General features: G+C 41.8%; 1 protein-coding gene and 1 long non-coding RNA gene across 2 annotated transcripts in view; both read left to right on the plus strand.

The window, feature by feature from the left end:
• The window catches only part of LOC132885528 (obscurin-like), a 607,458-nt gene that overhangs the window by 132,851 nt on the left and 461,705 nt on the right, over positions 1-12,902 (plus strand). The gene's annotated exons all lie outside the window — the stretch shown is intronic.
• LOC132873882 (uncharacterized) lies at positions 1,168-4,859 on the plus strand. Its single transcript, XR_009651614.1, has 3 exons — positions 1,168-1,224; positions 4,607-4,675; positions 4,842-4,859. It is a non-coding gene; the product is annotated as an uncharacterized LOC132873882 (long non-coding RNA).

Raw genomic sequence — 12,902 nt, forward strand, 5'->3', positions numbered from 1 at the left:
GAGTCTGGTGTTGATTTCTATAAAAATGATTCAGTTCTCCAGAACCAGACTACAGGAGAGATGACCATCAGGAGTGTCTCAAAGTCAGATGAAGGTTTCTACCACTGTAAAAACCCACAGAGAGGAGAGTCACCAAAAAGCTGGGTTTCAGTCAGAGGTAAGGGAATCATGTCATCTTACTTGAATTACATTTGTAACAATAGGAAGTATTTAAACGGATCTGTGCTTTCCCTAGTTTCAGCTCCTAGATCCACTGGACAAATTGTAGGACTGAGTTTGGCCTTCGTGTTTGCCATCTTAATAATCTTACTGATCCTTCTGTTACATTACAAGAAGAAAAAAGGTTTGATAGCAGATTTTTTTGCACATATTTGTCTTTATTGAGGAAAAATTATGTCCCTTCTAGCTCTTTTTTTGGTTGTGTTCATGTTGCTCTAAATATACTTACCTGCAAAGGCAATGTTTTAACCTGTTCACTGCTTTACTCTGTTGAGAAGGTGCAGAATATCAGTTTCCGTCTTCTGCAGTAAATCAGGACACCAGTCAGCTTGCAGGTCAGTCTTCAATAACAATAAATACATCAGCATTTATTTTTCAAGGTGTTTTTGTTCTTGTTGAATGTTTTCTCTTTAAAGTCTTGAATTTTTTTTCTTTAAAAGCTGGTGAAAATGTCTATGAAAATGCTGCTACCAGGACCACAGGTATAGTTTATCTAGATTTCTGTGGTTAAAATAGATAGATCTGGCAATGTAGTATTGCAGTAGCTTCTCTAATGGCTCTATTTTATTTTCTTCTAGCTGATTCTGCAGCTGGCTCCAGTAATACAGTCAACCCACAGGTTGTGACTAGAAAAAAGAAACAAAATGGTAAGAATGCTGTATCAAACTAATGTCAACTCTTTTTTGTTTTTATTTGTTTTTTCCTTTTGCATTAATCTAAATTAATTTCTATTTTAGATCATGCAACCAGAGGGCCAGATGATGTGATGTATTCCAAAATTGAAATGAAAAAGGTTAAATTTCACAGTGAAAGTAAGATGGTTTGATTGCACATTATTTTAAAAGAACATCAGACTTATTGTAGGAACAAATAGTCTTCATTAGCAACTGCTCTGCTACTGCAAACTGCCTAAATTATTATTTTTTCCCTCATCAGATGGCTCTACATTGAGACCAAGTGATGTGGTTTACTCCCCAATTAAATTTACAAACATGAAATCCAAGTGTAAGTACAGTGGTGCTTGAAAGTTTGTGAACCCTTTAGAATTTTCTATATTTCTGCATAAATATGACTTAAAACATCATCAGATTTTCACACAAGTCCTAAAAGTAGATAAAGAGAACTCAGTTAAACAAATGAGACAAAAATATTATACTTGTTCATTTATTTTTGAGGAAAATGATCCAATATTACATATCTGTGAGTGGCAAAAGTATGTGAACCTTTGCTTTCAGTATCTGTTGTGACCACCTTGTGCAGCAATAACTGCAACTAAACGTTTCCGGCAACTGTTGGTCAGTCCTGCACACCGGCTTGGAGGAATTTTAGCCCATTCCTCCATACAGAACGGCTTCAACTCTGGGATGTTGGTGGGTTTCCTCACATGAACTGCTCACTTTAGGTCCTTCCACAACATTTCGATTGGATTAAGGTCAGGACTTTGACTTAGCCATTCCAAAACATTAACTTTGTTCTTCTTTAACCATTCTTTGGTAAAATTACTTGAGTGCTTAGGGTCGTTGTCTTGCTGCATGACCCACCTTCTCTTGAGATTCAATTCAAGGACAGATGTCCTGACATTTTCCTTTAGAATGCACTGGTGTAATTCAGAATTCATTGTTCCATCAATGATGGCAAACCATCCTGGCCCAGATGCAGCAGAACAGGCCCAAACCATGATACTACCACCACCATGTTTCACAGATGGGATAAGGTTCTTCTGCTGGAATGCAGTGTTTTCCTTTCTCCAAACATAACGCTTCTCATTTAAACCAAAAAGTTCTATTTTGGTCTCATCCATCCACAAAACATTTTTCCAATAGCCTTCTGGCTTGTCCACGTGATCTTTAGCAAACTGCAGATGAGCAGCAGTGTTTTTTTTGGAGAGCAGTGGCTTTCTCCTTGTAACCCTGCCATGCACACCATTGTTGTTCCATGTTCTCCTGATGGTGGACTCATGAACATTAACCAATGTGAGCGAGGCGTTCATTTGCTTAGAAGTTACCCTGGGGTCCTTTGTGACCTTGCCGACTATTACACGCCTTGCTCTTGGAGTGATCTTTGTTGGTCGACCACTCCTGGGGAGGGTAACAATGGTCTTGAATTTCCTCCATTTGTACACAATCTGTCTGACTGTGGATGGATGGAGACCAAACTCTTTAGCAATGATTTCGTAACCTTTTCCAGCCTGCTGAGCATCAACAATGCTTTTTCTGAGGTCCTCAAAAATCTCCTTTGGTTGTGGCATGATATACTTCCAAAAACATGTTGTGAAGATCAGACTTTGATAGAACCCTCTCCTTTAAATAAAACAGGGTGCCCACTCACACCTGATTGTCATCCCATTGATTGAAAACACCTGACTAATATCACCTTCAAATTAACTGCTAATTCTAGAGGTTTGCATAGTTTTGCCACTCACAAATATGTAATATTGGATCATTTTCCTCAATAAATAAATTACCAAGTAAAATATTTTTGTCTCATTTGTTTAACTGGGTTCTCTTTATCTACTTTTGGGACTTGTGTGAAAACCTGATGATGTTTTAGGTCATATTTATGCAGAAATATAGAAAATTCTAAAGGGTTCACAAATTTTCAAGCACCACTGTATAATGTCCTGCAGGACATACTGTTTAATGTTGTACTTATTGTATGCAGTTTTTTTTTTTTTTTTTTTGCACATATCCTGTGACACTTCAATGGGATGACACAGTGTTACGTCTACACTTAAGATATGTTTGTAGATTTTACATTCATTTTACATTCATTAAGTGGGTTACAGCAGCCATCATCATTGTAACTTAAAAAAGAAGAACAAAAAAAACAGTTATATACACAGTGCAATGTGTAAGAATTTGTATTCCGATGCACACTATTTGACCTGAAATTAATTTGGAAATAATTCCACCATTATGGACTAAATCATGGACTCGGTCGTAACTACAGTACTTTTTCTTCAAATGCTCTACCAGGCCATGGGCCAGTCTATTATTTTTTAACACTTTTCTGGCCACAACGTTCGGGATCTTGAATGTTGCAATTCATTTGTGTCTCTACACTTTAGTGTATGCACACTTTCATGTGATGGTTTCCAACGGAAAAGCTGTTGAAGATTGTTATACAGTGAGTCTTTTCTAACAAGATGTAGTTTCCAGATTAAAAATGTACATGGCATCTCATGGCATCTATTTTGTAATATTTCTTCAACTGTTTTAAGACGAGCATTTAAGGCAAGATGTTGAAGACAAGATGGGCTAAGGGAAAAGATCTGTAGTTTGTCTGCAGTGTCAGTTAAATAGCTCCTTCTGTAGATGTAATTGGCTCTTGGCCACATTTGGCAACAAAAATTCAGACTCTTTTGCGAAATCTCCAAGAGAGATAACACTAACTATACAGTTGATATTCCATTTTATTTTTTTCCTGGCATCAATTTGAGTCAAAGACAAAGAAGTGTCAGTAACATATTAATTTAAGGTTTGGCAATACCTTATTTATAATCAGGTAATAAATAGTTTACTGAATAAAGATTGATTCATTAATGATCAGTCAGTGAATGTTTCCTGTATAAGTTTACTATATGATATAATGGGGAAAAAATAGAAACCTGAGGCTATGCTTTGCTCAAATGTTCATTAACAAGCCTGCAAAAATGCTGTATCACCAAATACAATAAAGATTAAGCTAGAGTGATGGTGAAACATGGTGGAGGTAGTATCAGGGCTTGTACCTATATGGAGGCGAGTGAAACTGGATGACTTATTTTGTTTTATTTATTTATTTATTTATTTAAAGATGTGGCTATGGACAACAGCATCATGATATTGGCTGAAGTGAACAGAAGTGAACCGTGTAGATTCAAATTAGTCCCTTAAAACTAATGGCACTTATGGCTGATTATGCTGCAAATGTGGTCTACAGTGGAAAAAAAGTGCAGTGTCCTTTACCAAGCTAATCAACTAACACGAATCCCACAAAACTACAGTTCACTTCACAAAGAAAAAAAACTGAGACAAACTGAAAACAGTGGCATTATGAGGATTGGCAGGTTGCAATCTGTATGACAAGAGATTGATGGTTAAGCTTGACAAGTTAAGCTAATTGTGTTTATGGAAAGTGTTTTTTTTTCTGCATCATCTTCTGAATAACTGTGACCATTTAGTCTTAGGAATATATAATGTATGGGAAATTGTGTTGATGTTATGTTCAGTATCTGGGAAATTAGGACCTGTCACTACAATTGGTTAGGAACTGTAAAATAGCACGTGGGTATGGGGTATATCTTTTAATTTTTTTTGAAAGATTGTATAAATCATTCAAGATTGCTTCATGCTTCATACAAGCATGAAGAGTAAGAAAAGAAAGCTGTGTCTGTTCATTTTTGTAGATGCTGCCACCAACCCAGGTGATGCTGAAATTGAGGTGAAAAAACAAAAGAAGCCAAAACGAAAAGAAGGTGGGACTAAATTCATTCGATTTGCATTGTGCATTTTTTTTTAATGAAAAAATGTTTTAGCTTTTGCTAAACCTTTTGGATTATTTATCAGTTATTCATCTGAAAGCCAATTATTATGGGGTTAATATGAATGGTGTGTTTTAAATAAGTGACTGTTGCCCATTAGGAAAGAGCATTGAGGGAGCTGACACTGTGTACTCAGAACTGAAGCAGAACATGGATAACGGTAAGATGAGCTCAAAGAGTATACACAGTCTCTCCAGACAACAGTATTGCTTAGGCAAAGAGAGATGTTTGAGGAAGTGCAGTCAAATACTATACTTACTATACATTCAGTAATTTGGCAGATCCCCTTATAGAGACGAACAAATGTGCAAAGAAATTACAGTTTAACAATATAAATCACAGGGGCGGTATGGTGGTGTCGTGCTTAGTGCTGTTGTCTCACAGCAAGAAGGTCCTGGGTTCAAGCCCAGCGGCTGATGGTGCTCAGGTTTCCCCCACAGTCCAAAGACATGCAGGTTAGGCTAACTGGTGGCTCTACATAGACCGTAGATGTGAATGTGAATGGCTGTTTGTCTCTATGTGTCAGCCCTGTGATTATCTGGCAACTTGTCCAGGATGTACCCTGCCTCTCATCCATAGTCAGCTGGGATAGGCTCCAGCTTGCCTGTGACCCTGTAGAACAGGATAAAGCGGCTAGAGATAATGAGATGAGATCTGGACTCTAAACTTTGTTTTTCCTCCGACATGCTGTTTACAAAGCTACTGACCATTCACTCAACCTTGACTCTGCCTTTAGTCTCACATTTTGGATTTGGCTGCCAGTTTGCAATGCAAACTCTCCTGCAACTGCTTCCATAATTCTGCACCCTGACAGGAATAATAAACTAATTCTCTTTTAATCTATTGATTAGATAACTGTCTACAGCTATTCAATTTTGAATGCTTAGACTAAACTAATTTGTTGGGTGAGATTAGGGTGTTTGACTGGCTGATCTTGAACTGCAGACTGTACATTTGATACCCTGGTCTAGTACATGTCATGCTTAAAAGGTGCTTTTCATTTTGTTATTTTCAGCTCTCTGTGAGCTTTGCTGATAATGAGTTTTGTGGATATCGCTAAATGTCAGTCAGCTGTGCTGTGGACAATCTTGGTCATTTCTGGAGTATTTATCAATATACATGTTGTAAGGGGACATCCAGCTCGATCTTGTCAGTCTGGCTCCTATGACCAGAGGGAGCCCAAGAACAGAGTCTAAATTACAATTCGTGGCAATCAGCCACAATGATATACTGTATTATTCTCTTGGCACAGACTTTTAGTAGGCCTGATCAAGTGCTCAAAGACTTTATCTTTGAGCACTTGGGACCTCCCTGTCACTCTGGGTGGCTTACTGGGTTGTGTTCTCTCCTCTGATTGCTGGAGACCAGGTTTCATGCCTTCTCTGTTATATGCACATGAGTATGAAGACGATAAACATTTATGAACATTTTTAGAAATTTTTGTTTGGTTGACCTAGCAGTAAATTTACACAATTTATTTACATGCAATTTACACAAATTTACTAAATTACTGACAAATCACACCCAATAGTAGTTTACATCATTAATAAATATTAATATTAATAAATATATTGTTCTGTTTCCATAGGTTCATGAAGAAAGACCAACATGTCCAATCAGGGTTTGTTGAAACAGCGAACTAACATGGTGAAACAACCATGGTGAAAAACAAAACAAAAAAATTACAAATGCAGTGTAGTTTTAGAAAAGCAGCCACACACAGTGGATGAGATTATCTTCCACTTTATCCATTTTGAACAAAGTTGCAAGTTATTTCATTTCGTCATAAACTCAGTATAACTTTAAAAAAAATGCTATTCTGTGAATATTACTGAGTGTTAATGAGTTCATATTTTAATACTAAAGTGAGTGGTGGGTTTGTGTTGGCTCATTGCTAGCTTTTGTTTTTTTTTTTTTAAACCTTTTTAAAATTTTGCCTGGAATCTATTCAAGTGCCACTTCAATTTAATTTTCTACAAGTATTGAGTTAAATTTCATTATTTTGAGTAAGATAATATACTTATGTTTGTTTTCCAGAATTTAGATGATGTTACAGAAGAAAAAAAACATGCTGTGTGAAAAGCTTTGAATTATTATTAATAAGTATATATTTTTATTCTTAATGTATTGTGGCCTGAGCTTTTTTAAATTGCATTTCAATTTAACTGGCTTCATTTTTTTTATTCATCTTTGCATTTTCTTGGCTTTTTTAACTAACTAAGCAGTATTTTCCAATGAATTGTTTGAGTGTTTTTAAAGCATGATGCCTAGAAATAAATTTTTTTTCCTAAACAGTTGTTGTTGTTCTCATTATCAGACATGATGAAGGTTTAACTCATTAAGGTTTAATCACTGCTGATTGGCTGTATGTAAAAAAAAAACAAGATGGAAGTTTTAAAGCTAGACAGCCTTCCGATTTCATAATATTGGTGAAATTTAGCTCCCTCTGAAATTTGGTCATTGTGCTTTTAGCGGTTCGCTAGGCGTGGGTGGAGCACAGAGGACGGCAGGACAGAGATCAGGTTCGTATATGGGGTTTTTATTGTCAAACTTTTCAGTCTAAACAATGTTTATTCGGAGACTAGAGACGCAGGCTAGCGTCTCGTCCGGCGATGAGCTCCCCTGCTCTCCTTTCCTAAATAGGGCGCGGTCACTGGGAAGACACACACAAACACAGGTTAATTGCCGTCAGGTGTAGTGATTCTGCCACTTACCTTCCCTGACTCCGCCCTCCTGTCACAGACTGGCACTTGACCACGCCCCCGCTGCCACATACCCCCACCGCCCGACTCAGGCCAGGCGGCCGTCCGGCCTGCAGCCGACTCCCCCCCGACAGGAGAGGAAGTCCACCACGACCATCTGTGCCCCCGGCCTGTGGACCACCTTAAAATTGAAGGGTTGGAGTGCCAGATACCAACGGGTGATCCGTGCGTTGGCATCTTTCATGCAGTGGAGCCACTGGAGGGGTGCATGGTCTGAACAGAGGGTGAAAGGGTGCCCCAGCAGGTAGTAATGGAGGGCGAGGACCGCCCACTTGATCGCCAGACACTCTTTCTCGATCGTGCTGTAGCACCCCTCACGCACTGACAGCTTCCTGCTAATGTACAGGACAGGGCGGTCCTCCCCCTCCACCTCCTGGGACAAAACCGCCCCCAGCCCTCTGTCCGACGCATTGGTCTGCAACACAAAGGGGAGAGAAAAGTCAGGGGAGTGTAAAAGTGGCCCCCCACACAGTGCAGCCTTCACCTCAGAAAAAGTCTGCTGGCATTGCTCCGTCCACTGGACCGGATCTGGTGCCCCCTTTTTAGTGAGATCAGTCAGCGGGCTGGTGACGTCCGAATAATTAGGTATAAATCTCCGGTAATAGCCAGCCAGCCAGCCCCAGGAACTGTCTCACCCCCTTTTTGGTCTTGGGCCTTGGGCAGGCCACAATCGCTGCCGTCTTATTAATTTGGGGACGCACCTGCCCGTTGCCCAAGTGGAAGCCCAGATACCGTACTTCCACCCACCCAATTGCACACTTCTTTGGGTTGGCTGTGAGCCCCGCTCGTCTCAGTGACCTAAGGACGGCCCTCAGATGTTCGAGGTGCCTCTGCCAGTCATTACTATAGATGATGATATCATCCAGATAGGCGGCCACGTAAGTGGCGTGGGGCGGAGGACTCTGTCCATCAGCCGCTGAAACGTAGCGGGCGCCCCAAACAGCCCAAACAGAAGGGTGACAAATTGATGTAAACCAAACGGTGTGGAAAAGGCCGTTTTTTCTTGGGATAGTGGAGTCAAGGGGATCTGCCAATATCCCTTCGTCAAATCCAGCATTGAATAAAAGTGAGCAGTGCCGAGTCGATCGAGCAACTCATCAATACAAGGCATCGGGTACGCATCAAATTTAGACACCACGTTGACTTTTCTATAGTCCACACAGAACCGGACCAACCCGTCAGCCTTGGGTACCAAGACCACCGGGCTGCTCCAGTCACTGTGGGACTCCTTGACGATGCCCATTTCGAGCATGGTCTCAAGTTCTTCCTGAACCACCTTTTGTTTGTGTTCAGGTAGCCTGTAAGGGCAGCTACGCACTACTACCCCCGGGGGCATCTCTATGTGGTGCTCTATGAGGTTAGTGTGACCAGCCAGGGGCAAGAACACATCCGAAAACTCGGTCTGCAACTGGGCGACCTCCGTGAGTTGGGTCGGGGATACAGTGGTGCTTGAAAGTTTGTGAACCCTTTAGCATTTTCAATATTTCTGCATAAATATGACCTAAAACATCAGATTTTCACATAAGTCCTAAAAGTAGATAAAGAGAACCCAGTTAAACAAATGAGACAAAAATATTAGACTTGGTCATTTATTTATTGAGGAAAATGATCCAATATTACATATCTGTGAGTGGCAAAAGTATGTGAACCTTGAGGATTAGCAGTTAATTTGAAGGTGAAATAAGATTCAGGTGTTTTCAATCAATGGGATGACAATCAGGTGTGAGTGGGCACCCTGTTTTATTTAAAGAACAGGGATCTATCAAAGTCTGATCTTCACAACACGTTTGTGGAAGTGTATCATGGCACGAACAAAGGAGATTTCTGAGGACCTCAGAAAAAGCGTTGTTGATGCTCATCAGGCTGGAAAAGGTTATAAAACCATCTCTAAAGAGTTTGGACTCCACCAATCCACAGTCAGACAGATTGTGTACAAATGGAGGAAATTCAAGACCATTGTTACCCTCCCCAGGAGTGGTCGACCAACAAAGATCACTCCAAGAGCAAGGCGTGTAATAGTCAGCAAGGTCACAAAGGACCCCAGGGTAACTTCTAAGCAACTGAAGGCCTCTCTCACATTGGCTAATGTTAATGTTCATGAGTCCACCATCAGGAGAACACTGAACAACAATGGTGTGCATGGCAGGGTTGCAAGGAGAAAACCACTGCTCTCCAAAAAGAACATTGCTGTTCGTCTGCAGTTTGCTAAAGATCACGTGGACAAGGCAGAAGGCTATTAGAAAAATGTTTTGTGGATAGATGAGACCAAAATACAACTTTTTGGTTTAAATGAGAAGCGTTATGTTTGAAGAAAGGAAAACACTGCATTCCAGCATGAGAGCCTTATCCCATCTGTGAAACATGGTGGTGGTAGTATCATGGTTTGAGCCTGCTTTGCTGCATCTGAGCCAGGACGGCTTGTCATCATTGATGGAACAATGAATTCTGAATTAACCAGTGAATTCTAAAGGAAAATGTCAGGACATCTGTCCATGAACTGAATCTCAAGAGAAGGTGGGTCATGCAGCAAGACAACGACCCTAAGCACACAAGTCGTTCTACCAAAGAATGGTTAAAGAAGAATAAAGTGAATGTTTTGGAATGGCCAAGTCAAAGTCCTGACCTTAATCCAATCGAAATGTTGTGGAAGGACCTGAAACGAGCAGTTCATGTGAGGAAACCCACCAACATCCCAGAGTTAAAGTTGTTCTGTCTGGAGGAATGGGCTAAAATTCCTCCAAGCCGGTGTGCAGGACTGATCAACAGTTACTGGAAATGTTTAGCTGCAGTTATTGCTTCACAAGGGGGTCACACCAGATACTGAAAGCAAAGGTTCACATACTTTTGTCACTCACAGATATGTAATATTGGATCATTTTCCTCAATAAATAAATGACCAAGTCTAATATTTTTGTCTTATTTGTTTAACTGGGTTCTCTTTATCTACTTTTAGGACTTGTGTGAAAATCTGATGATGTTTTCGGTCATATTTATGCAGAAGTATAGAAAATTCCAAAGGGTTCACAAACTTTCAAGCACCACTGTAGGTGGTCTCCACAGGGGACCGGAGAGGTGCGTGATGCCAATGCCCCCTTTTGAACCTCCGGCCCCAGCTCCGCCTTCTCTGGAACCACCGACACCAACGGCACGGGGACCTCCTCATTCCAGAGTTTAAGCAGGTTGAGGTGGTAAATTTGTAGTGCCCCACCCCTGTCCGTTTGCCTCACCTCATAGTCGACGTCCCCGACTCACCGTGTGACCTCAAAGGACCCTTGCCACTTGGCGATCAATTTGGAGCTCGATGTGGGCAACAGTACGAGTACTTTATCTCCCAGTGTGAACTCCCTAAGGCACGTACCCTTGTTGTACAGGCGGGCTTGCCGTTCTTGGGCCTGCCGCAAATTCTCCTGGGTTAGGTGGGTGAGCGTGTGGAGTTTTGCGTGCAGGTCCATAACGTATTGAATTTCGTTCTTACTTTGTGAAGGTCCCTCCTCCCAATTTTCCCGCAGCACGTCCAGGATGCCGTGCGGCTTACGCCCATATAATAATTCGAATGGGGAGAACCCCGTGGAGGCTTGGGGGACCTCTCGCACTGAGAACAACAAGGGCTCGAGCCACTGATCCCAATTACGTGCATCCTCACTTACGAATTTTTTAATGATATTTTTGAGGGTGCGATTGAACCGTTCCACTAAACCGTCCATTTGTGGGTGATACACACTGGTGCGGATCGGCTTAATCCCCAATAACCCATACAGTTCACGCAGTGTCCGTGACATAAATGTGGTGCCTTGATCAGTCAGAATCTCTTTCGGGATTCCAACTCGGGAGATAACGCGGAAGAGTGCCTCCGCAATACTGTGTGCTGAGATATTGCGCAGAGGCACTGCCTCCGGGTATCGCGTTGCATAGTCCACCAGAACTAATATAAAGCGGTACCCTCGTGCTGACCGATCTAATGGCCCGACGAGATCCATCCCAATTCTCTGAAATGGGGTCTCGATTAATGGGAGGGGGCGCAAAGGCGCTTTTGGAATGGCCGCCGGATTTACTAACTGGCATTCGCAGCATGCCATACACCACCTACGGACATCGCCGCGAATCCCCGACCAATAGAATCGGGCCATTATTCGGGCTAGTGACTTATCCTGCCCTAAGTGTCCAGCCATGGGATTAAAATGAGCTGCCTGGAATACCAATTCCCGGTGGCTCTTTGGAATTAAAAGTTGCGTGACTCGCTCTTTAGTCTGAGTGTCCTGCGTCACTCAGTATAACCTATCCTTCATAATCGCGAAGTAGGGGAAGGACGGGGTGGCGTTCGGCTGGAGCGTTTGACCATCGATTACTCTCACTTAGTCAAACGCATGTCGCAGAGTCTCATCTCGCGACTGCTCTAATGGGAAATCGGCGAGGGATTCCCCAATAGAGAGAGGAGGGGCTGGCGGCTCCTCACTCTGATGCTGAGATGACGTAGACGGCTCTGCGACAGCTGCTCCCGCCAAAGCGACACCGGGACCTCCCCCCGTTAAATGGCAGGACCCACTCTTGACTAAGTGTGTCATCAAATCCCGAAATCCCGGCCAATCAGTCCCCAAAATTAGAGTGGGTAAGGCGAGGATTAACCGCCGCCTTCACTATAACTTTTTCCCCTCTGAAAAAAATGTGGACCGACACCAAAGGGTAACAGGTTCAGGTTTATTATAAAGCCCTTTAAAAACAACAACAGTTGACCAAAGTGCTGTACAGTCCATCTAAGATAAGAGTAATTAAATAGATAAATAAATAAGTAAGAATGAAGTGAATATACATAAAAATCATATATAAGACCTAAAAGCAGATAAAGGACAGAGACATAAGATCACACATAGACCCTAAAAGCAAATCATGGACAACAGACATGGATCTTTACTATACCAAGTCACATAACATCACACCACTCATAGAGAGTCAAATGCCAGGGAGAAAAAGTGTGTTTTCAGGCGGGACTTGAAGATGGGCACTGAGGGGGCAAGCCTTACATGCAGTGGGAGTTCATTCCATAGTTTGGGGCCTATAACTGCAAAAGCACAATCCCCCCTACTCTTTAGTCTAGAGGGTGGGACAGTTAGCAGTAGTTGGTCAGAGGACCTCAGTGATCTCAAGGGTGTATGATGATGAAGGAGATCTGCTATGTAGGATGGGGCTAAATGTTTCAGAGACTTAAAAACAAACAACAGAATTTTAAAATGTATCCTGAAACACACAGGGAGCCAATGGAGAGCCTTCAGAACAGGTGTGATGTGCTCATGCTTGCGTGTTCTGGTCAGGAACCATGCCGCAGTGTTCTGAACTAGTTGGAGCCTTGACAAGGAAGAGCAGCTAAGACCAGCATACAAAGCATTACAGTAATCAAGGCGGGA

This window comes from Neoarius graeffei, chromosome 1, assembly GCF_027579695.1.
Source record: "Neoarius graeffei isolate fNeoGra1 chromosome 1, fNeoGra1.pri, whole genome shotgun sequence".
Taxonomy (NCBI): domain Eukaryota; kingdom Metazoa; phylum Chordata; class Actinopteri; order Siluriformes; family Ariidae; genus Neoarius; species Neoarius graeffei.